Below are 22,883 nucleotides of genomic sequence, written 5' to 3'. Positions count from 1 at the left end.
CCCAGCGATGGGAGCGGCGGCCAGCGGGGAGTGGCGGCGCTAGGCGGCAAGGTATGAGAGGAGGGAGGCGTGGGGACGACATGCAACGTCAGGCGGTTGCGGGCACAAGAAGGCGCTGGCATGGGGGCACGACACGGCAGGGCATTAGCGGTCGAGGCTCGCGCGGCTGGGCGCGCGTGAGGCGTAGCTAGGGCGGCGAGCGCGCGCAGGCGGGCGGCTGCAGCAGCGGGAGGGACGGCCACGCGCATGCCGGCGGTCGGGCTGACCACGAGCTCAGCCGGAGCTCGCACGGTATGGAACAGTAGGGTGCGGCGACGCACAGGTGAGCATGCGTGAGGCCACGGCGGGGCGAGCACGGGGCTCGACTCGGAGCATCAGCAGTACAAACGTACGTACATACATGTACACGCAAGCTCCGACGAGGTCGGGGACGGAGGCTACCGCAACGAATCGAGGGGGCAAGCAGGGGGAATCGGCGCGGGTGCTCACCAGGGAGCACATGGTGGCTCTTCGAATGAACGGGAGCGCAAGCAGCGGCGGGTCGACGACGAGGTAGAAGCGACGGCCGACGATGGGGATGGACGATTGCGACGGCATGAGGGCGTCCCCGCTCGCGCGACTTGTCATAGATGAAGAGGGTGAAGGTGTGCATCTCCTGGACCTGCTAGATAGGCGAGGGGAGGCCAGTGTCCGCGCCAACGTCAACGGCGCAGCCATGGGAGCTCTCGGACGCGGCTCGATTTGGTGGAGAATGGCGCCAGAGGGGAAATGGAGGAAGCTAGGGTTCATGGTAGAGAGAGGGGCTTCGAGGGAGGGCTCTTATCCAGCTCTTCAACCATGGGATGGGCGGCAGCGCGACATCCGCGTGTCGGACGGCGCACGGGCGTCCACGGGAGCGAGGTGAACAAGAGGTAGGAAGAGGCGTGAATTGGCTGGGCCGGCTGTGCACTGGGGCCACTAGGGCCCAATGCACAGTAGTTAGCTGGGCTCCTTTTGTTTTTGTTTTATTTTATGCTTTTCTTTAGTTCACCTCTGTTTTGCATTATTTTGAGGTACTACTAAATGAATTTATTTATAGGTGGAACTTTGCATGTAATTACTAGGTAGGATTCTGAAGCTGCACACAAGGTCTCAATTTATTCGGAGAAGTTTCACCATTTATTTAAATTGTAATTGATAAATTAAATGCTACTGGTCCAAGTCAAAATAGGTTAATGGCATTTCAGATACTCAAATAATGTTGGTTCTTATATGATAATTATTTAGTGAATATTTTCAACCCAACAAACATTTTTGTTTTACCGTTTAGAGAAAAATTATTTCGACTTGGAATTCAAATTTGATTTTGACTTGGACTTTAGAAAAAATGGCAATTTGCATAGTAATCATGATGACATGGCCACTATTAGGGGGGATTACTGTAGCTAATTGTTCGGGCGTCACACGTAGTCAACTCCTTAAACTTGTCGAAAACCTTTCGCAACAAGTCGAGCTTTGTAGACAGTAACACTACCGTCAGCACCAGTCTTCTTCTTGAAGATCCATTTATTCTCTATGGCTTGTTGATCATCAGGCAAGTCAACCAAAGTCCACACTTTGTTCTCATACATGGATCCCATCTCAGGTTTCATGGCCTCAAGCCATTTTGCGGAATCTGGGTTCATCATCGCTTCCTCATAGTTCATAGGTTCGCCATGGTCTAGTAACATGACCTCTAGAACAGGATTACCATACCACTCTGGTGTGGACCGTACTCTGGTTGACCTATGAGGTTCGGTAGTAACTTGATCTGAAGTTTCATGATCATCATCATTAGCTTCCTCAATAATTGGTGTAGGAATCACTGGAGCTGATTTCTGTGATGAACTACTTTCCAATTCGGGAGAAGGTATAATTACCTCATCAAGTTCTACTTTCCTCCCACTCACTTCTTTCGAGAGAAACTCCTTCTCTAGAAAGGATCCATTCATAGCAACAAATATCTTGCCTTCAGATCTGTGATAGAAGGTGATATGTCTCCAACGTATCTATAAATTTTGATTGTTCCATGCTGTTTTATTATCAATCTTGGATGTTTTATAATCATTTTATAGTCATTTTATATCATTTTTTGGTACTAACCTATCGACCTAGTGCCAAGTGCAGTTGATGTTTTTCCATGTTTTTTACATCGCAGAAAATCAATATCAAACGGAGTCCAAATGCCACGAAACTTTACGGAGATTTTTTATGAACCAGATGGAAGATCTTGTGCCTTGGTTGCACCTGGGGGAGTCCCGAGGAGGGGACAACCCACCAGGGCGCGTCAGGAGGCCTAGGCGTGCCCTGGTGTGTTGTGCCCACCTCTGGTGCCCCTTGGACCGCCTCTTTGCTCTATAAATACCCCAAAATCCCAAAACCCTAGGGGCGTCGACGAAATATGCATCCAGCTGCCGCAGAGTCCAGAACCACCAGATCCAATCTAAACACCATCACGGGGGGTTCACCACTTCCATTGGTGCCTCTCCGATGATGCGTGAGTAGTTCTTTGTATACCTTCGGGTCCGTAGTTAGTAGCTAGATGGCTTCATCTCTCTCTCTCTCTTGATTCTCAATACAATGGTCTCTTGGAGATCCATATGATGTAACTCTTTTGCGGTGTGTTTGTTGGGATCGATGAACTTTGAGTTTATGATCAGATCTATCTTTTTATATCCATGAAAGTATTTGAGTTTCTTTGATCTCTTTTATGCATGATCTCTTATAGCCTCGTATTTCTTCTCCGATATTTGGGTTTTGTTTGGCTAACTTGATCTATTTATCTTGCAATGGGAAGAGGTGCCCGGTAGTGGGTTCGATCTTACGGTGCTTGATCCCAGTGACAGAAAGGGAACCGACATGTATGTATCGTTGCCACTAAGGATAAAAAGATGGGCTCTATATCTACCGCCATAGATAAACGGATCTCGTTTACATCATGTCATCATTCTTATTGCATTACTCCATTTTCCATGAACTTAATACACTAGATGCATGCTGGATAGCGGTCGATGTGTGGAGTAATAGTAGTAGATGTAGGCAGGAGTCGGTCTACTAATCTTGGACGTGATGTCTATGTAATGATCATTGCGTGGATATCGTCATAATTATTTGAGGTTCTATCAATTGCCCAACAGTAATTTGTTTACCCATTGTTTGCTATTTTTCTCGAGAGAAGCCACTAGTGAAACCTACGGGCCCCGGGTCTTGTTTCTCATATATTTGCCTTTGCGATCTACTTTTTATTTGCTTTTATTTTTAGACCTATTAAACCAAAAACCCAAAAATACCTTGCTGTAATTTATTTTATTTGGCGTTCGATCTATCAATATTTACAACTTTCTCCTGTCCACGTGCCACTTCTGGCGCCGTTACCCGAAAGGGATTGACAACCCCTTTAACACGTCGGGTTGCGAGGTGTTGTTATTTATGTGCAGGGGTTGTTTACGTTGTGTTTCTTGGTTCTCCTACTATTTCGATTACCTTGGTGTCATATCTGAGGGAAATACCTACCCCCGCTGTGCTGCATCATCCCTTCCTCTTTGGGGAAATATCGACGTAGCTTCAAGCGACATCAAAAGGAATTTCTCGCGCCGTTGCCGGGGAGGATCTTCATCATAACCAGGTTCCTAATCACAAATCTCATCTCCTCGCAATTTACATTATTTGCCATTTTCCTCTTGTTTTCCTCTCCCCCACTTCACAAAAAATTGTCGTTTTATTCGCCTCTCTTTTTTCGTTCGTTGTTTTCTTGCCGGATCTGTTTTTGTGTGCTTTCTTGTTTGCGAAATCATGATACCTCAAAGAAAATATTATGATGTTCCTTACCCAAATATTTTTCTTGAAATTGAGAAAAAGTACTAAGGAATATATGACTACACAATTTGAGCATAATAAGTATTTTACTGAAGAACTGAAGGAACACTCCGTTGTGCTAGATGCTATCACAAAACAACTTGATGATATTAGTAGAGAAGTTTGTAATCTTCAATCTAAGTGTGCTTTTGCTGAAAGTTTGCTAGGAAAAATATCCGATGCACAAGCTACCTTAGTAAATCAAATGGCTGCTAAACCAATCTCGCTAGAAGATAAAAGTGATGAAGATCTTAAAATGATTGGTGTTTCTTCTATTGTTTCTTTGTTTAGTAAAGTTAAGAATGATGAAAAAGGGACTGGAGAAGAGTCAACTTTAGGTAGAAGGCGTCCCAATATTTCGGAGGGTGAAAATCTTGTTGAGAAAAATGATGAAAGTGGGTTTGGAGAGGTCAAAACATTAGCTAGTGATGCACCCACTCTTTGGGATTACAAAGACTTTAATTATAATAGTTGCTCTTTGATTGATTGTATTTCTTTGTTGCAATTCATGATGAATGCGCCCCATGCTTATGAACAAAATAAAGCTTTTAATAAACATATTGTTGATGCTATGATGAAAGCTCATGAAGAAAAATTGGAATTAGAAGTTTCAATTCCTAGAAAATTGCATGATGAATGGGAACCTACTATCAAAGTCAAGATAAAAAATTATGAGTGCTTTGCTTTGTGTGACTTGGGTGCTAGTGTTTCTACAATTCCGAAATCTTTATGTGATGTGCTTGGTCTTACTAATCTTGAAGAATGTTCTTTGAATTTGCACTTGGCGAATTCTACTATTAAAAAGCCTATGGGAAGAATTAATGATGTTCTTATTCTTGCAAATATAAATTATGTGCCCATAGATTTTATTGTTCTTGATATTGATTGCAATCCGTCTTGTCCAATTATTCTTGGTAGACCGTTTTTACGTACTATCGGTGCCGTGATTGATATGAAAGAAGGCAATATTAAGTTCCAATTTCCTTCGAGGAAGGGTATAGAACACTTTCCTGGAACTATAATTAAGCCACCTTATGAATCAACCATGAGGGCATCTTATGGATCTCGAACCAAAGATGACAAAACATAGATCCTTGCTTTATGCCTAGCTAAGGGCGTAAAACTATAACGCTTGTTGGGAGGCAACCCAATGAATAAAATTTATTTTGTTATTTTGCTTCCTGTTTTTGAGTGTTAGAACAATTATGCTACTGCTATGATTGTGTTTTTTTATGTTTTAGTTAGTGTTTGTTCCAAGTAAAGCCTTTAGGATCTTCTTGGGCAATAGTTATTTGATCTTGCTGAAAAAACAGAAACTTTTGCGCTCACGAAAATAATTTTCACTTTTTACCAGAGAGCTAAAAAATACCCATTCCAATTGCAGTAGATCAATATACAAATTTCTCAGGTCCTCCTAATTTTTCAGAGTTTTTTGAGTTACAGAACTATTCGAAATAGTCAGATTGCTACAAATTGTTCTGTTTTGACAGATTCTGTTTTCTTTGTGTTGTGTGCTTAGTTTGATGGCTCTATGGTTTTCTTTGATGAGTTTTTGCCATAGAAAAGTTGGAATACATTATATATAATACAAAAACAAAATATGAATTGGTTTGATGCAACACTTATAGTAGTGATTTATTATTCTATACTAACGGATCTCGCGAAGGCTTTGTTGAGTTTTGTGTGATTGAAGTTTTCAAGTTTTGGCTTATCTTACGATGGATGAACGAAGGATGTAAGAGCCTAAGCTTGGGGATGCCCCGGCATCCCAAGCTATTATCCAAGAATGAGCAACCAACTAAGCTTGGGGATGCCCCTGAGTGGCATCCCCGCTTTCTTCCAACAACTAGTGGTATTTTACTCGAGACTATATTTTTATTCGTCACATGATATGTGTTTTGCTTGGAGCGTCTTGTATGATATGTGTCTTTGCTTGTTTTATTTTATGTTTTAAGTCATCAATCCTGCTGGACACACCTATTTGAGAGAGCCAAAATTATGTCATGACTTGTTAGAATTTCTCTCTATGCTTCACTTAAATTTTTATGAGCTAGGACTTGCTCTAGTGCTTCACTTATATCTTTTTGAGCACGGTGTGATTTGTTTTTGAAGAAATTCTCTCTTGCTTCACTTAAATTATTTTGAGAGAAAGAAAATTTGTTATTCTCATGATCTTCACTTATATTTGTTTGAGCTTATGAAAAGCAACACATGAAAATTAGTCCCAAAGTGATAGATATCCAAGAAGGACAAAGACAAAAAGAATGTGTCATGAAGATCATTGGACAAAATAAACTTGATTCTTAGTAATAGTTTTGAGATATAATAATGTGATATGTGAGTCTTCTTGATGAGTAATTATGCTTTAGTAGGAATATTGGTGTTAAGGTTTGTGATTCCCTATGCATGCGAAAGTCAATAATCATGCATTGAAAATTATGTCCTACTTGTGGTGCATTATTCGGTGTTAATTAAGCTTAATGCTTGCTTATGAAATTATTCGTTCCTTGGTTGGTCGCTTCCCAATCTTTTGCTAGCCTTCATTTTGCACTAAGTATGACCTCTACTTGTGCATCCAAAATCCTTTAAACCAGTTTTGCCACATGAGTCCACTATATCTACCTATATGCGGTATTATTTTTCCGTTCTAAGAAAATTTGCATGCGCCATCTATAATTTCAAAATAAACTTCCCTTTTGTGTGTTTGTTTCGCTCGCGGAGCGGTGATGGGTGGCTAATATTTTCCATGCTAGATGTGTTATTCTCAAGATGAGTGTTTATTCACTTGTCATTGCACGAGAGTAAGGCAAAGGTATTAGGGATGCCCAGTCCCGAAATGCAAAAATAAATGAATTTACTTTATGTTGTCAAATAATAAATTCCTTGGAAAGTGATGGTATGGAGGGCACCCGTGGATACGGTTAGCCATGGAAAGTGAAAGTTATGGTGTAAAAAGGAATAAACTTTATTTTCTGTTTGGGAACCGCCTATGTTATATATATGCATGGAAAGTATTGGGAACTCTAAGTCATTTTTGTTGGTGGGATGAATACACCTCCCAAAAAGTTTTTATCTCAAATTTTTTGCTTTGAGCTCTCGCACCTCTACAAATCCCTACTTCCCTCTGCGAAGGGCCTTTCTTTTACTTTATGCATTTTTTTAATTTGAGTCTCCATCTTCTATTATAAAAGCACTAACTAGGAGGCAATATGATCGTGCTTAAGTATTGGGTGTAGTTAATATTCGAGTGTGTTTCATGAATGGATCAATGTTTGAGCATGACGGGAAAGGGATAACTTATTTTAGCATTGATATTTTGAAAGACATGGATGCTTGTTGATACGCTTGAGTATCTAAATTATTATGTCAAAAATAGACTATTGCTTTGAATCGTATAAAAGTCCAAATGTCCATGCTATAAAGAAAAGAATATGATATGACATGATGAACAACACTCCACATCAAAAATTCTGTTTTTATCACTTACCTACTCGAGGACGAGTAGGAGTTAAGCTTGGGGATGCTGATACGTCTCCAACGTATCAATAATTTTTTTATTGTTCCATGTTGTTTTATTATCAATCTTGGATGTTTTATAATCATTTTATAGCCATTTTATATCATTTTTTGGTACTAACCTATTGACATAGTGCCAAGTGCCAGTTGCTATTTTTTCATGTTTTTTACATCACAGAAAATCAATATCAAACGGAGTCCAAATGCCACGAAACTTTATGGAGATTTTTTATGGACCACATGGAAGATATTGGGCCCTGGTTGCACCAGGGGGAGTCCCGAGGAGGGGACAACCCACCAGGGCGTGCCAGGAGGCCCAGGCGCGCCCTGGTGGGTTGTGCCCACCTCGGGTTCCCCCCGGGCCGCCTCTTTGCTCTATAAATACCCCAAAAATCCCAGAACCATCGGTGAGTCGATAAAATATTCATCCAGCCGCCGTAGAGTCCAGAACCACCAGATCCAATCTAGACACCATCACGGAGGGGTTCACCACTTCCATTAGTGCCTCTCCGATGATGTGTGAGTAGTTCTTTGTAGACCTTCGGGTCCGTAGTTAGTAGCTAGATGGCTTCATCTCTCTCTCTTGATTCTCAATACAATGGTCTCTTGGAGATCCATATGATGTAACTCTTTTGCGGTGTGTTTGTTGGGATCGATGAACTTTGAGTTTATGATCAGATCTATCTTTTTATATCCATGAAAGTATTTGAGTTTCTTTGATCTCTTTTATGCATGATCTCTTATAGCCTCATATTTCTTCTCCGAATTTTGGGTTTTGTTTGGCTAACTTGATCTATTTATCTTGCAATGGGAAGAGGTGCCCGGTAGTGGGTTCGATCTTACGGTGCTTGATCCCAGTGACAGAAAGGGAACATACACGTATGTATCGTTGCCACTAAGGATAAAAAGATGGGATCTATATCTACCGCCATAGATAAACGGATCTCGTCTACATATCATCGTTCTTATTGCATTACTCTGTTTTTCCATGAACTTAATACACTAGATGCATGCTGGATAGCGGTCGATGTGTGGAGTAATAGTAGTAGATGTAGGCAGGAGTCGGTCTACTAATCTTGGACGTGATGCCTATGTAATGATCATTGCGTGGATATCGTCATAATTATTTGAGGTTCTATCAATTGCCCAACAGTAATTTGTTTACCCATTGTTTGCTATTTTTCTCGAGAGAAGCCACTTGTGATACTTATGTTTTCCACTTCACTCTGAAATTCTTTGAACTTTTCAAACGTTTCAGACTTATGTTTCATTAAGTAGATATACCCATATCTGCTCAAATCATCTATGAAGGTCACAAAATAACGATACCCACTGCGAGCCTCAACACTCATCGGACCACATACATCAGTATGTATTAGTTCCAATAAGTCAACGGCTCGCTCCATTGTTCCAGAGAACGGAGTCTTAGTCATCTTTCCCATGAGGCATGGTTTGCAAGTATCAAGTGATTCTAAAAGTCCATCAGCATTGAGTTTCTTCATGCGCTTTACACCAATATGACCTAAACGGCAGTGCCACAAATAAGTTGCACTATCATTATTAACTTTGCATCTTTTGGCTTCAATATTATGAATATGTGTATCACTACGATCGAGATTCAACAAAAATAGACCAGTCATCAAGGGTGCATGACCATTAAAGATATTACTCATATAAATAGAACAACCATTATTCTCTAATTTAAATGAATAACCATCTCGCATCAAATAAGATCCAGATATAATGTTCATGCTCAACACTGGCACCAAATAACAATTATTCAGGTCTAAAACTAATCTTGAAGGTAGATGTAGAGGTAGCGTGCCGACGGTGATCACATCGACCTTGGAACCATTTTCGACGTGCATCGTCACCTCGTCCTTAGCCAATCTTCGTTTAATCCGTAGCCCCTGTTTCGATTTGCAAATATGAGCAACAGAACCAGTATCAAATACCCAGGCACTACTACGAGCATTAGTAAGGTACACATCAATAACATGTATATCGAATATACCTTTCACTTTGCCATCCTTCTTATCCGCCGAATACTTGGGGCAGTTCCACTTCTAGTGACCAGTCCCGTTGCAGTAGAAGCATTCAGTTTCAGGCTTAGGTCCAGACTTGGGCTTCTTTCTGGGAGCAGCAACTTGCTTGCTATTCTTCTTGAATTTCCCCTTCTTCCCTTTGCCCTTTTTGTTGAAACTAGTGGTCTTGTTAACCATCAAAACTTGATGCTCCTTCTTGATTTCTACCTTCGCAGCCTTTAGCATTGCGAAGAGCTCGGGAATTGTCTTTTCCATCCCTTGCATATTATAGTTCATCATGAAGCCTTTATAGCTTGGTGGTAGTGATTGAAGAACTCTGTCAATGACACTATCATCAGGAAGATTAACTCCTAGTTGAGTCAAGTGGTTATGGTACCCACACATTCTGAGTATGTGTTCACTGATAGAACCGATCTCCTCCATCTTGCAGCTATAGAACTTGTTGGAGACTTCATATCTCTCAACTCGGGCATTTTCTTGAAATATTAACTTCAACTCCTGGAACATCTCATATGCTCCATGACGTTCAAAATGTCTTTGAAGTCCCGATTCTAAGTTGTAAAGCATGGCACACTGAACTATCGAGTAGTCATCAGCTTTAGTCTGCTAGACGTTCATAACGTCCAGAGTTGCTCCTGCAGCGGGTCTTGCACCTAGCGGTGCTCCAAGGACGTAATTCTTCTGTGCAGCAATGAGGATAATCCTCGAGTTACGGACCCAGTCCGTGTAGTTGCTACCATCATCTTTCAACTTAGCTTTCTCTAGGAACACATTAAAATTCAAGGGAACGGTAGCATGGGCCATTGATCTACAACAACACAGATATGCAAGAAAACTATCAGGATTAAGTTCATGATAAATTAAAGTTCAATTAATCATATTACTTAAGAGCTCCCACTTAGATAGACATCCCTCTAGTCATCTAAATGATCACGTGATCCATATCAACTAAACCATGTCTGATCATCACGTGAGATGGAGTAGTTTTCAATGGTGAACATCACTATGTTGATCATATCTACTATATGATTTACATTCGACCTTTCAGTCTTAGTGTTCCGAGGCCATATCTGCATATGCTAGGCTCGCCAAGTTTAACCCGAGTATTCTGCACGTGCAAAAATGGCTTGCACCCGTTGTATGTGAACGTAGAGCTTATCACACCCGATCATCATGTGGTGTCTCGGCACGATGAACTGTAGCAACGGTGCATACTCAGGAAGAACACTTATACATTGAAATTTAGTGAGGGATCATCTTATAATGCTACTATCGTACTAAGCAAAATAAAATGCACAAAAGATAAACATCACATGCAATCAAAATATGTGACATGATATGGCCATCATCATCTTGTGCCTTTGATCTCCATCTCCAAAGCACCGTCATGTAATAGCCTGGATTTTGGCCCTTTCCTTTTTCTTTTGATTTAATTGGTTTTTTGCTCTGTTTTTCTTTTTGGAGTGGTTATGTGGCTTTGTCACCTGGGAAATCATCTTCATTTCCTCTCCCAAGTGGCTCACCATCCTAAAGACCTTGCCAAGACCATGTCACTCCACTGCTTGACTAAACCCTAATTTCTTTTCTAGGGAAAATTCCTTTTTCTGTTAAAGGAATTACCCTGTCTGCTCTATGTTGTGAAGCAACCCATATTTTTGCCCATCCAAAAATCCCCAAATAATTCTTATAAATTGTTTGGGTCATATATTCCTCACATATGGCAAAATATTTCATTGGCCATATTTCCCATCATGCTCAATAAATTCATTTCCTATTCTGTCCAAAATGGCACATTGTGAAGCAAGTGCTATTTATCTTTGCCCATTTGACCCCAAATTTTTTTGACATCTTCTCCTGTCCAAATAATTGCCCTGTGACAAAATTCAACTTTATTTTCCTAGCCAAACTTCCTCAGTGATTTTTCAAAGTTCCTGTCTTAGGGAAACCTTTGTGAAGGAAGTGCTAGCTAGGGTTATCCAAATAAGTTGAAATTTTACATGCCTCTTCTTGTGCTCATATTATATCACTGCTACAAATTTCAGCTCCATCCCTTGATCTATGTGAGCACAACATCAAATCTTTGATTCTGTCAATATTTTCAGGTTGTAAAGCAAGTATATTTTATATTGCTTCATTTTGCCTGAAAATTTACCAGAGCATTCTCCTGCCCAAATGACTTATCTCCACCAAATTTGGCACCAGTTCACCTAGCCAATATTTCTCTAGAATTTTTGCAAGTTTCTGGTCAATGAAGATAGCTGTGAAGGAAGTACCATTTTGGTAAATCCATTTGGTATGAAATTTTTACAGCATCTTACTATGACCTAATAATTAAGCTTTGACAAATTTCAGCCCATGTGGCATCACCATGTGAGTGCATCATCCAAATCCCATTTCTGGACCATTTTGGTCAGTTGCAAAGCAACTACATTAAATCTTGATCCAAATATCCTCAAATTTACCAGGGTGAAAGTCTTTCTTACCCTAAACCTCGTAGACAACTCCATTGCTCCCAAACTCCTTCCTGTTGATCAGTAGTTTTCACCCAAGTTTACTGCAGTAAACTTCAGAGGGAGCTTACCATTTAACCAGAGCAGTTTTAATCGATCTACCACCGTAGTTGAGGCCTGCCCTGGATGAACTACACACTAGACAACATGTCCAAGTCCCTCTCCCCCGCTACATGCCAGTGCACGCCGTGACCACGTTAATGGCAAGCCTGTGCGCGCGCTCTGCTGCCGTTGGCCGCGCCCAGGATGGATTCTTGCTCGGGCCCCTCCTCCTCTCGTCTCATCTGCGTGCGTGACCGTGTCCAATGTCTTCCTCTCGTCGTCGTTGCCCTGGACCCCTCTCCCCCTCCATCCGCTTCCTCACCGACGCAAGCCGCCGCGTTTCCACGGGCGAACAGTGGCGGTTTGGCTCTGTTCGTCGCCGTCGTCATCCTCCCCGTGCTCCATTGGCCTCCTCTACCCCGTGAGACGCTCCACTGCTCCTCCTCCGTCGTCTACCTCCGAGCTCGCGAGCGTGGGCACGTGTCCGCGGCATCGGACACGCGTCCGCGGCGATGCCAGCGCAGCAGCCCCTCCCCTCGCCTATATAAGGCCACCCCGAGACCCCCCCCCCCCCGAGCTCACCAGCCTCCTCCACTCTCTCCTATAGACCTCCCCGACTACTCACCCGAGCTCGAGGAGCTCTCTGTTCCTCCCATGGATGCCATGCCCGTCACCGGAACCCTCCTAAATTCGGTCGGGCTAGTCCCTTTCTCTCCTCCTCTCCACCACCAAAGCCCCTCCCTACGTCCGGCAGACCTACCCAGCCCACCCCTCTTCGCCGGAGCATCTCTGGTCGCGAGCCCCATCGCCGCCCGAGCCGCCATCCGCCACAGCCGCGGTCCCGCTCGAGTCCAACCTCCCCATGATGGATGGATGCTCTGGACGGATGCGTCTCGGTCTCCTAAGCGTGAAGGTCTGCTGCACGGCCCGGGAGACGGCCGGAGCTGCCGGAATGGTCGTCGGCGCTGGCCCCATCCTCTGTTCTACGCGGGCGAGTCGGGGTTTGAAGACAAAGACGATGCCTTCCCCTCCCCCTGCCAGTGGGTCCCGCGCGTCAGCCTCACGCATTGACCAGGCCGACCCGCTGACATGGTTAAGTGGAGACGTACTCCGCGGAGTACGCTTTCCCTTAACCAAAAGCGCAATCCGTTTCTTATTCAGGCGTAAGTACGTTTTCATCTCAGGAAAGCGTATTTTCTCAAAACCCGTTTCTGCCTTATCCACTCAGGGACTTGTTTGTGATGATATTTTTGCAGAAAAGTCCATGATCTTCATCACCTCACAACTTTTTCCTCGCAACTCCAAATGAGGTGATTCCAAAGCCTACTTCTTCGTTTCGTAGAGCCCGTTCCAATGGAATCATTTTCACCATGTTTTGACATTCTGAAAATGACCATTTTGCCCCTGCCCTTATTCAGCCCCCTCCGAGAGTGAACGTTTTCCGGCGATTCGTTCCGCGAGCTTCTCGCACTTATTCTCGGTGCTTTCTTCCACCCCAGGCAAGCCACACCCTCCATTTGCATGATTGCAATGCAGTGACATAGTTTATTTATTTAAACTTATTTAAAAGTATTGCATTAGCTATGTATGATTTGTTCATGGCATTTCTCGGAGTATTGTGTTGATCTTGATATTGCTTGGAGTTCTAGGACTTATATTTTGATGATTATTTGGATATCATGTGCCTTTGGATTCTTAGTGGCTAGTATGATTATTCTCATGATGGTATCTGTTATTATCTTGGAGCATTACTTTGGATATCATGTGCCTTTGGATTCTTAGTGGCTAGTATGATTATTGTCATGATGGTATCTGTTATGTTTGGGAGTATTACTTTGGATATCATGCTGCCTTTGGATTATTAGTGGCTAGTATTAGTTTCATCATGATGCTAGATGATATTATGTTTTGGAGTATGATGATGGAAATGATGCTTGCATGTGGATCATAGTTGGATAGTTAGTTCTTGATCTTTGAGTAGTAGTCTTATCATTATTGGATTCATCATGATAGTAATGTTAGACTGTCCTCGGAGTACGTTGATATGACGATATTAAGCTTTGGATTAATTGTTGGATAGTGCCATGACTTGGATTATAGGTTGATATATGATATCGGAGTATCAGTCATTACTATTATATTTTGGGGATAAATTCCGTCATTAAGTTGGTCAGGTGCCACCGAACCGGGCTTTTCCAGTGCAGCCACATTTGCCTTTATGGGAAGGCCCTAATGCGGTCTATTGTTGTGCCTCTCGCCGGTGCCTCCAATGAGGGAAGGTTATGGGCGTGCGGTACCCTGGCCCGGTAAGCAGACATAACCTTGTGTGCCCGTTGTTGTTGTTATGTGCACGGTCCCCGTGAGGGACGTTTTGGCCACGATGGTGGTCATTGTGTCTTTGGTAGACACGGGGTCACCTAGGACTAGCCCAGTGGGGAGTGAGTCGGAGTGGCCGGGAGAGTGTCATGGCAGTAGATCGGTTTTGTCAGAACGTAATTGGTCCACCCGAATGGGAGTGCGAGGCCATGGGTTATGTGGTGTGGGTACAGTGCGCTACCTCTGTAGAGTGTGTATTTAAATCTATCGATAGCCATGTCCTCGGTCATGGGCAAGGGTTTGTACTAGGTCACACCGTTCGATCAACACTCACATGACGAAATGACTTATAGGTGATATATTTATATGCTTATATGTTGAGCAGTACAGATTGGCAGGATGTTGATGATGATGTTGGAGACCAAGTGTTGGTCAGGGTAGTGATCGCCAGAAAGATCACGTTTGAGACCAAGTGTTGGTCGTGGTAGTGATCGTCGGAATGATCACCGTTTGGTTTGGATCACGAGGTGATCGAGATGGTATATTGCTTGGCCGGTTAGCCAAGAGTGATATGGTTATGGAGATCTGAGATGGTGATTTATTAGTATTGTATCAGTTTCATACCATGCTTAGTACTTGCTTCATCATGGTAGTTGTTAACTAATTAACCTGTTAAATGCTATGTTATTATCTTTCCTTGATGTTAATGGTTGTTGTGAGCTTGCAAGTACATTCAATGTACTGACCTGGTGTGTCATGCCAGATTGCAGGTGATGCCATGATTGCTTGATTGTGTGTCGATGGTTGTCGTGCGTGCGAGCTAGATCGTGTCCCAGCCAGAGTCCCTGCGGAGTGGAGTTCACCACCTTCGTCGTTGTTCCGCTGCTAGAAGTATTCCGCTGCTACGAGTTGTTTCGCTGCTAGCATAGAGCAAGTGTAGTATCGCAGGCATAGTGTCGCCGTGCTGATGTGCTTCTTTGTAACATCAGACCCTTGTATTATTATTCTTGTAATAAGAGTTGATTTGTTCTATGTCAAGCAGTGCCATATTCCAGAGACTTCTCCTCGATCTCTGGGCTGGAATACGGGGCGTTCTGGTTTCTCTGAGCCGCGGTGCCACACGTCATGATCTCCATCGTCACCGGCTTGACACCTTGATCTCCATCGTAGCGCCGTTGTCGTCTCGCCAACTATTGCTTCTACGACTATCGCTATCGCTTAGTGATAAAGTAAAGCAATTACATGGCGATTGCATTTCATACAATAAAGTGATAACCATAAGGCTCCTGCCAGTTGCCGATAACTTTTACAAAACATGATCATCTCATACAACAATTTATGTCTTATCACGTCTTGACCATATCACATCACAACATGCCCTGCAAAAACAAGTTAGACGTCCTCTACTTTGTTGTTGCAAGTTTTACATGGCTGCTACGGGCTTCTAGCAAGAACCGTTCTTACCTATGCATCAAAACCATAACGATTTTTCGTCAAGTGTGCTATTTTAACCTTCAACAAGGACCGACCGTAGTCAAATTCGATTCAACTAAAGTTGGAGAAACATACACCCGCCAGCCACCTGTGTGCAAAGCATGTCGGTAGAACCGGTCTCATGAACGTGGTCATGTAATGTTAGTCCAGGCCGCTTCATCCAACAATACCGCCGAATCAAAATAAGACGCTGGTGGTAACCAGTATGACTATTATCGCACATAACTCATTGTGTTCTACTCGTGCATATCATCTACGCATAGATCCGGCTCTGATACCATTGTTGGGGAACGTAGCATGCAATTTCAAAAAAAATCCTACGAGCACGCGAGATCTATCTAGGAGATGCATAGCAACAAGAGGGGGAGAGTGTGTCCACGTACCCTCGTAGACCGAAAGCGAAAGTGTTAGGTTAACGCGGTTGATGTAGTCAAACGTATTCACGATCTAACCGATCTAGTACCAAACGTACGTCACCTCCGAGTTCAGCACACGTTCAGCTCGATGATGTCCCTCGAACTCTTGATCCAGCAGAGGGTCGAGGGAGAGTTTCGTTAGCACAACGGTGTGGTGACGGTGACGGTGATGTGATCCATGCAAGGCTTCACCTAAGCACTACGACGCTATGACCGAAGAAGTAAACTGTGGAGGGGGGCACTGCACACGGCTAAGAGAACTATTAGTGTGTCTTTGGGGTCCCTCCTCCCCCCCCCCCCGCCCCCGTACATAAAGGAGGGGAGGAGGAGGAGGCCGGCCAGGAGGGGGCGCGCCATGGGAGGGATTCCTACTAGGATTCCACTCCTAGTAGGATTCACCCCCCTTCCTTTCTTCCACCAGAGGGAAAAGGAAGGAGAGGGAGATGGGAGGAAAGGGGGGCCGCGCCCCCTCCTCCTTGTCCTATTCGGACTCCCTAGGAGGGGGGCGCGAGCCACCCCCCCCCCCCCCCCCCCCGCGGGCTTCCCTCTCTCTCCCGTAGGCCCATGTAGGCCCAACACTTCCCCGGGGGGTTCCGGTAACCCCTCGGTACTCCGGAAAAATACCGGAATCACTCAGAACCATCCCGATGTCCGAATACTACCTTTCAATATATGAATCTTTACCTCTCGACCATTTCGAGACTCCTCGTCATGTCCGTGATCTCATCCGGAACTCTGAACAAACTTCGGTCACCAAAACACATAACTCATAATACAAATCGCCATCAAACGTTAAGCGTGCGGACCCTACGGGTTTGAGAACTATGTAGACATGACCGAGACACATCTCCGGTCAATAACAAATAGCGGAACCTAGATGCTCATATTGGTTCCTACATATTCTACGAAGACCTTTATCGGTCCAACCACAATAACAACATACGTTGCTCCCTTTGTCATTGGTATGTTACTTGCCCGAGATTCGATCGTCGGTATCATCATACCTAGTTCAATATCGTTACTGTCAAGTCTCTTTACTCTTTCCTTAATGCATCATCCTGTAACTAACTCATTAGTCACATTGCTTGCAAGGCTTATAGTGATGTGCAGTACCGAGAGGGCCCAGAGATACCTATCCGATACTCGGAGTGACAAATCCTAATCTTGATCTATGCCGACCCAACAAGCACCTTCAGGGACACCTGTATAACATATTTGTAATCACCCAGTTACGTTGTGACGTTTGATAGCACAGAAGGTGTTCCTCCGGTATTCGGGAGTTGCATAATCTCATAGTCATAGGAATATGTATAAGTCATGAAGAAAGCAATAGCAATAAAACTTAACGATCATTATGCTAAGCTAATGGATGGGTCTTTTCCATCACATCATTCTCTAATGATGTGATATCGTTCATCAAATGACAACACATGCCTATGGTCAGGAAACTTTAACCATCTTTGATTAACGAGCTAGTCAAGTAGAGGCATACTAGGGACACGATGTTTTGTCTATGTATTCACACATGTACTAAGTTTCCGGTTAATACAATTCTAGCATGAATAATAAACATTTATCATGATATAAGGAAATATGAATAACAACTTTATTATTCCTTTAGGGCATTTTTCCTTCATCAACATCGAGGTAACCCAAAAAGCCCAAGTGTTAGGCTTAGGGGTTGTCAACATCGACGGTACCCAAAAAATCCCAAGTGTTAGGTTTAGGGGTTGTCGACATCGATGGAACCCCCAAAATCCCATGTGGAAGGGTTTTGGGGTTGTCGGCATCGATGGAACCCCCAAAATCCAAAGTGTTAGGTTTAGGGTCATCGACATCGAGGGAACCCAAAAAAATCCGAAGTGTTATGCTTAGGGGTTGTCGACATCGATGGAACCCAAAAAACCCAAGTGGAAGGGTTTAGGGGTTGTCGGCATCGACGAAACCCCAAAAAGCCCAAGTGGAAGGGTTTAGGGGTTTTCGGCATCGACGGAACCCAAAAAGCCACAATGTTCAAATTTACTAGGTAATAACAGTACTTCACAAAAGGTTTCAACATAAACTTCAACATAGATCATAGATCATATAACTACATCCATCTATGAAAGACACAAATATGATAAATCATCTATGGAAGTAAGATAAAGCATCTTAGATAACTTCAACCATCTAACATAACATACTAGAGTTCAGCATAGTTCACAACTTAAAGCAACATACTTAATAGATTCTTACAAAACCATAATTCCAACTAAAAGATCCATACAGAAACTGATACATAATAGATCTATTGTTCAAATTTACTAGGTAATAGCAGTGCTTCACAAAAGGTCGGGTAAGCAACCTCTTCATCTTGTTCATTCATCCAAGATGGCATGGATCCCTTTCATCTTGTTCATTCATCCAAGATGGCCTGGATCCCCTTCATCTTCTGCTTGTTCTTCTCCTTTGCTTTCAACAGATCAACAATCTGAAGCTTGAGCTGAGCCCTATCTTTAGTGAGCTTGTCATGTCCTTTTTTCAGATCACCCATGTGGTCCTTCAGCTGGATATTCTCTTGGGTGATCTTATCATGTCCCTTCCTCAGATCACCAATGTGATCCTTCAGCTGGAGATTCTCTTGGGTGAGCTTTTCCTGAGACTTAGTGAGTTCATCAACCTGCTTCAGCTTGAGATTCTCTTGGGTGAGCTTTTCCTGACAATTAGTGAGTTCATCAAGCTACTTCAGCTTGAGATTCTCTTGGTTGAGCTTTTCCTGACACTTAGTGAGTTCATCAACCTGGAACTGCAAATTACTCATGGCTACACTAAGCACTTCCTTCTCTTTAAAATGGTTGAACTTCAGGTTCCTGATGACAGTGCCTTGAGCTTTTGTCAGGTTCATAAGGACTGCATACTTATCTTGCAGCTTGAAGATCTCTGCCTCTTTCTTCTCCATCTCTGTCTTCATATCTAAGACAACTGAGTTGGTCACCTCTGCTCTCCTATCCTCTGCACTCTGCATCTTAGACTGCGAATATCTAAAATCCATGACCCTATCCTCTTGGGCATTGAAAAGTTGATGAACATCTTCAACTAATTTGTCATAGTTGGCCTCCAGTCTATTTTTCTTCTTTTGTTAAATGGTGAATAGTGAGTGAACTCTCCAGGTTATCCTTACTCCTATCACTCCTGTTGTCTTGATACATTTCCCATAGCTTCAACAATGCATTCTGCATTGTAGGAGGCCACTCTGGGTCAACCCATGAAACAAAACCACAGTTCTGACCTTCCTGCAATATATTCAACACTTATATTGTTAAATAATAAGATTGTAAAGAACATCACAACTACACTAAATATTACAATTAAATAATATGATTTTAAGTAAAGAACTAAAGAACAACAGAACTATCTAACTGGATTTCAATCAAATACTACAATTAACAATGACCTAAAGAACATCACAACATGTGCACTACAACCCAATCTCATATAGCCAATTTATTTAATCACTACAAAAAGTACAACAGCTATAAAGTACTCATAAAGCACTAAACAATCACATAGATGTCCTATTAAACAATGATGTGCATTGGAAACTAAGCTCCTGGCCACATATAAAATTAACACATGCCTACTCCAATGATCAGCATCAGTGCATCAGTACTACTAATTAGCTAAGAATGACAATCACAAGAACAGAATCTTACTTGGACCAAACTACTACCATTTTTAATAGTATGGTGCTACTACAAACTCATTTTAATACAAATAACATAGGAAGTGCAGAATCTTACTTTAAGAGGAAAGGCTAAGAACCTCCTTCCCGTCCCAAATCCCTCAAAGGCTACACGCCTTTCACATGGCAGCCCATGGTGCTCACAGGGAACAATGGTTCCAGTCTCAATGCCCATGTAGTCTTGGTCTTCAATGCTGGCAGGGATCTACAGGAGCAAAATGAACCAAAACCCCCAAATCAAAGATCAAATCCCCAAAGCAGAAACCCTAATCCTAGCCCTAGCTCCACCACTCACTCGGTACATCATGCCGTCGTCATCGGAGGAGTTCATGTACTGCAGGCTGGAGTAGTCGTCGCTGCTCTCATCCTCGTGCACCACGGCGCGGTTGGGGTGGGGGATTGTGCGGCGGTCGGCGGCGAATCGGATGGCGAGAGCTCGAGCGGGGCGGGGGCTAGGGTTCGAGGGGAGTGAGTTGGGTTCGAGGTGGAGTTGGGTCCGACCGAGGCGTATAGACCGAACGAGCCGGGCCGGTCCTAGTCAGCCGAGCGCTGGGCCGGTTCGCCAGCCTGTCACCTGACAGGTGGGGCATGGATGTCAGATACAGCGTTATCCGATGCTTATCCCGTTTTGCAACGATTAGCCTCAAACGTGGTATTGACTTGCAAAAAATCTGAATAGTGGTACTGATCCATTACAACTGCCCCAAGTGTGGTACTTCCTTACAATTAACTCCAAATTAAGAGATCCACAATTTCAAATACCGGATATTACGTGAGGGTGGGAGGGGTAGGGTACATTCCCACAATTGAAATCACGGAGGATGTGCACAAGTCGGCCCGTAGGGAGGTTGCTGTAGGTTGCAGTCAATAAGTACATAATTTTGTTCTTTGTATTATGGGCCTGTCTAGAGCACATCTAGAAATGCCCTAATTATTGCACATTATCTAAATAACTCAATTAAAGTGGAAAAAAAAAGAAAAAAGACAATAAAAATGTTTACACAAATCTCTGCGTAAAATCAATTCTAGATGTGCTTTAGCAAAACGGTTGTATTATTTCAGGCATTTTGACAATGTGGAGAGCTAAGGATAAGGGTGACCGGAGAACTAAGAGCAACTTCAATGAGGAGACCCATTTTGGCATTAGAAGTTGCTCTTAGTTCTCCGGCACAAGGATAAGGGTGACCGGAGAACTAAGAGCAACTTCAATGAGGAGACCCATTTTGTTCAAATGTGTCTGTTTGGATTTATGTGGGGGAAAATCATCACCCAACACACATACCCATTTCAAACTTCCACTAAAAGTCCGTCTATTACATTAATAAACTAAAAATCCTAGATCTACTGTCCTTGTCATTGTCCTCGTCGCTGACGAGGCCAATGTAGACCGGAGGCGGCCATGGATATGGCCACTGGCGCTTCCTGTTGCTCCTACTCCGGCTCGGCGTGCAAGGGAATGTGAAAGTTCACGTCCACGTGTGCCCCGCTAGCCCTTGCAGTGGCCATGGCTCTGGCTTCGGCAGCGGCGTGGGGGCGGGCGCAATGGCCTCCAACGCCGATGTGTGGAGCATCAGTGGCACAACTTAGGCCATGTCGCGAGCTCGCCCAGCTTGGAGGCCTCGAGGGCCTCGTCGTCCTCGGGTGCTGGAGCACACGGTGGCGCTGGCGCACATGACGACGTTTGAGCATGCTCCCGCGCGAAGCATGGGCGATGGTTCTGGGCGTGCTCATCCACAAACCATGTGTCCTAGTAGGGCGAGTCCTCGACGAACATCGAAAAGTGGACGAGGTCCTCGGACAGTAGATCCCTACGGCAACAGATCTCCAACGCACGTGGGTGACCGAAGGCCGAAACGGCTGGCGGTGAAACCCTTTCCAAGTTCAAGTGACAGTCGTCTGGCAGATGCACGTCAGGCCATGGCCATGGGATGGCCACCTCCCAGTACACATCAGCCATACCTAGGTGGCACAGCCCCCAATGACATCACGGTTAACGAGGCCACATGGCGGCACCCCTATGAGCCAGCCACATGGTCGTGCTTCCTAGGGGTCCACTTCCATGGCATTTGCACCGTAGATGGGCGACTACTGTGGCCTAGGGTTTGACGGACTACCTCGTGCTCGGTGGGTGGCCACCACATGGTCCATGGGCGGACATCAAGTAGTCCGTGAGAGCAACTCCAATGGGGCGACCCATTCCGTCCGTTTGGTTCATCCGGACATAAAAGCTGGCCCAACGGGGCGACCCAAACGGACGTCTGTGTCCGCCTGCTGTCTGTTTGCCCTCCGCCCCGACCCAAATTGAACGCAAAAATGGGCCATGAATGGGTCCACGGCAGACAAAACGAGCGCTCTTGTCGTCCGCTCTCGTCCGCTGCTGCCCTCTCGTGTCCGCCCCTGGACCCACGTATCAGTGACACAGCACGTCCCCACCTAATCCAGCGCCACCCACACGCGTCGTCCCACCCCTCGCCGGCGTCGAGGCCCATCTACCTCCACAACCGCTGCAACGAGGAGCGAGGCCACCAGCGCAGGCCGCCACCTACCGCGGCGGAGCAGCTGGCGCTGGCGCTGGAGCTCATGGGGGGAGGTGCTGCAGCCCGCGGCGGAGCGAGCCCCCGACTTCAGCGCCGGCAAGATCCTGCGGCGGCGCGAGGGCAGCGTAGGGGCGGCGCGACGAGGGGCGGAGGGCGTGATGGGGTGTCCGCCGGCGAGGAGGAGCGGAGGGACGATGCGAGAGGTGCCCGCCGGCGAGGAGGAGCGGAGGGACGATGCGAGAGGTGCCCGCCGCCGATCCAGAGGAAGAAGCGCTCGGCGGGGGACCTCCAGAGCCCCGGCCTGCGCGGAGTGAGCTCTCGACTTCAGCACCGGCAAGATCCTGCGGCGGCGCGAGGGGGGGTAGGGAGCGACGCGGCTGGAAGCAGCGGCGACACGACGGGGATCAGAGGGA

Source organism: Triticum urartu, chromosome 4A, assembly GCF_056163025.1.
Source record: "Triticum urartu cultivar PI428250 chromosome 4A, HENAU_Tu73, whole genome shotgun sequence".
Lineage (NCBI taxonomy): Eukaryota > Viridiplantae > Streptophyta > Magnoliopsida > Poales > Poaceae > Triticum > Triticum urartu.
The sequence above is the reverse complement of the archived record's forward strand: the minus strand, read 5'-3'. Positions refer to the sequence as shown.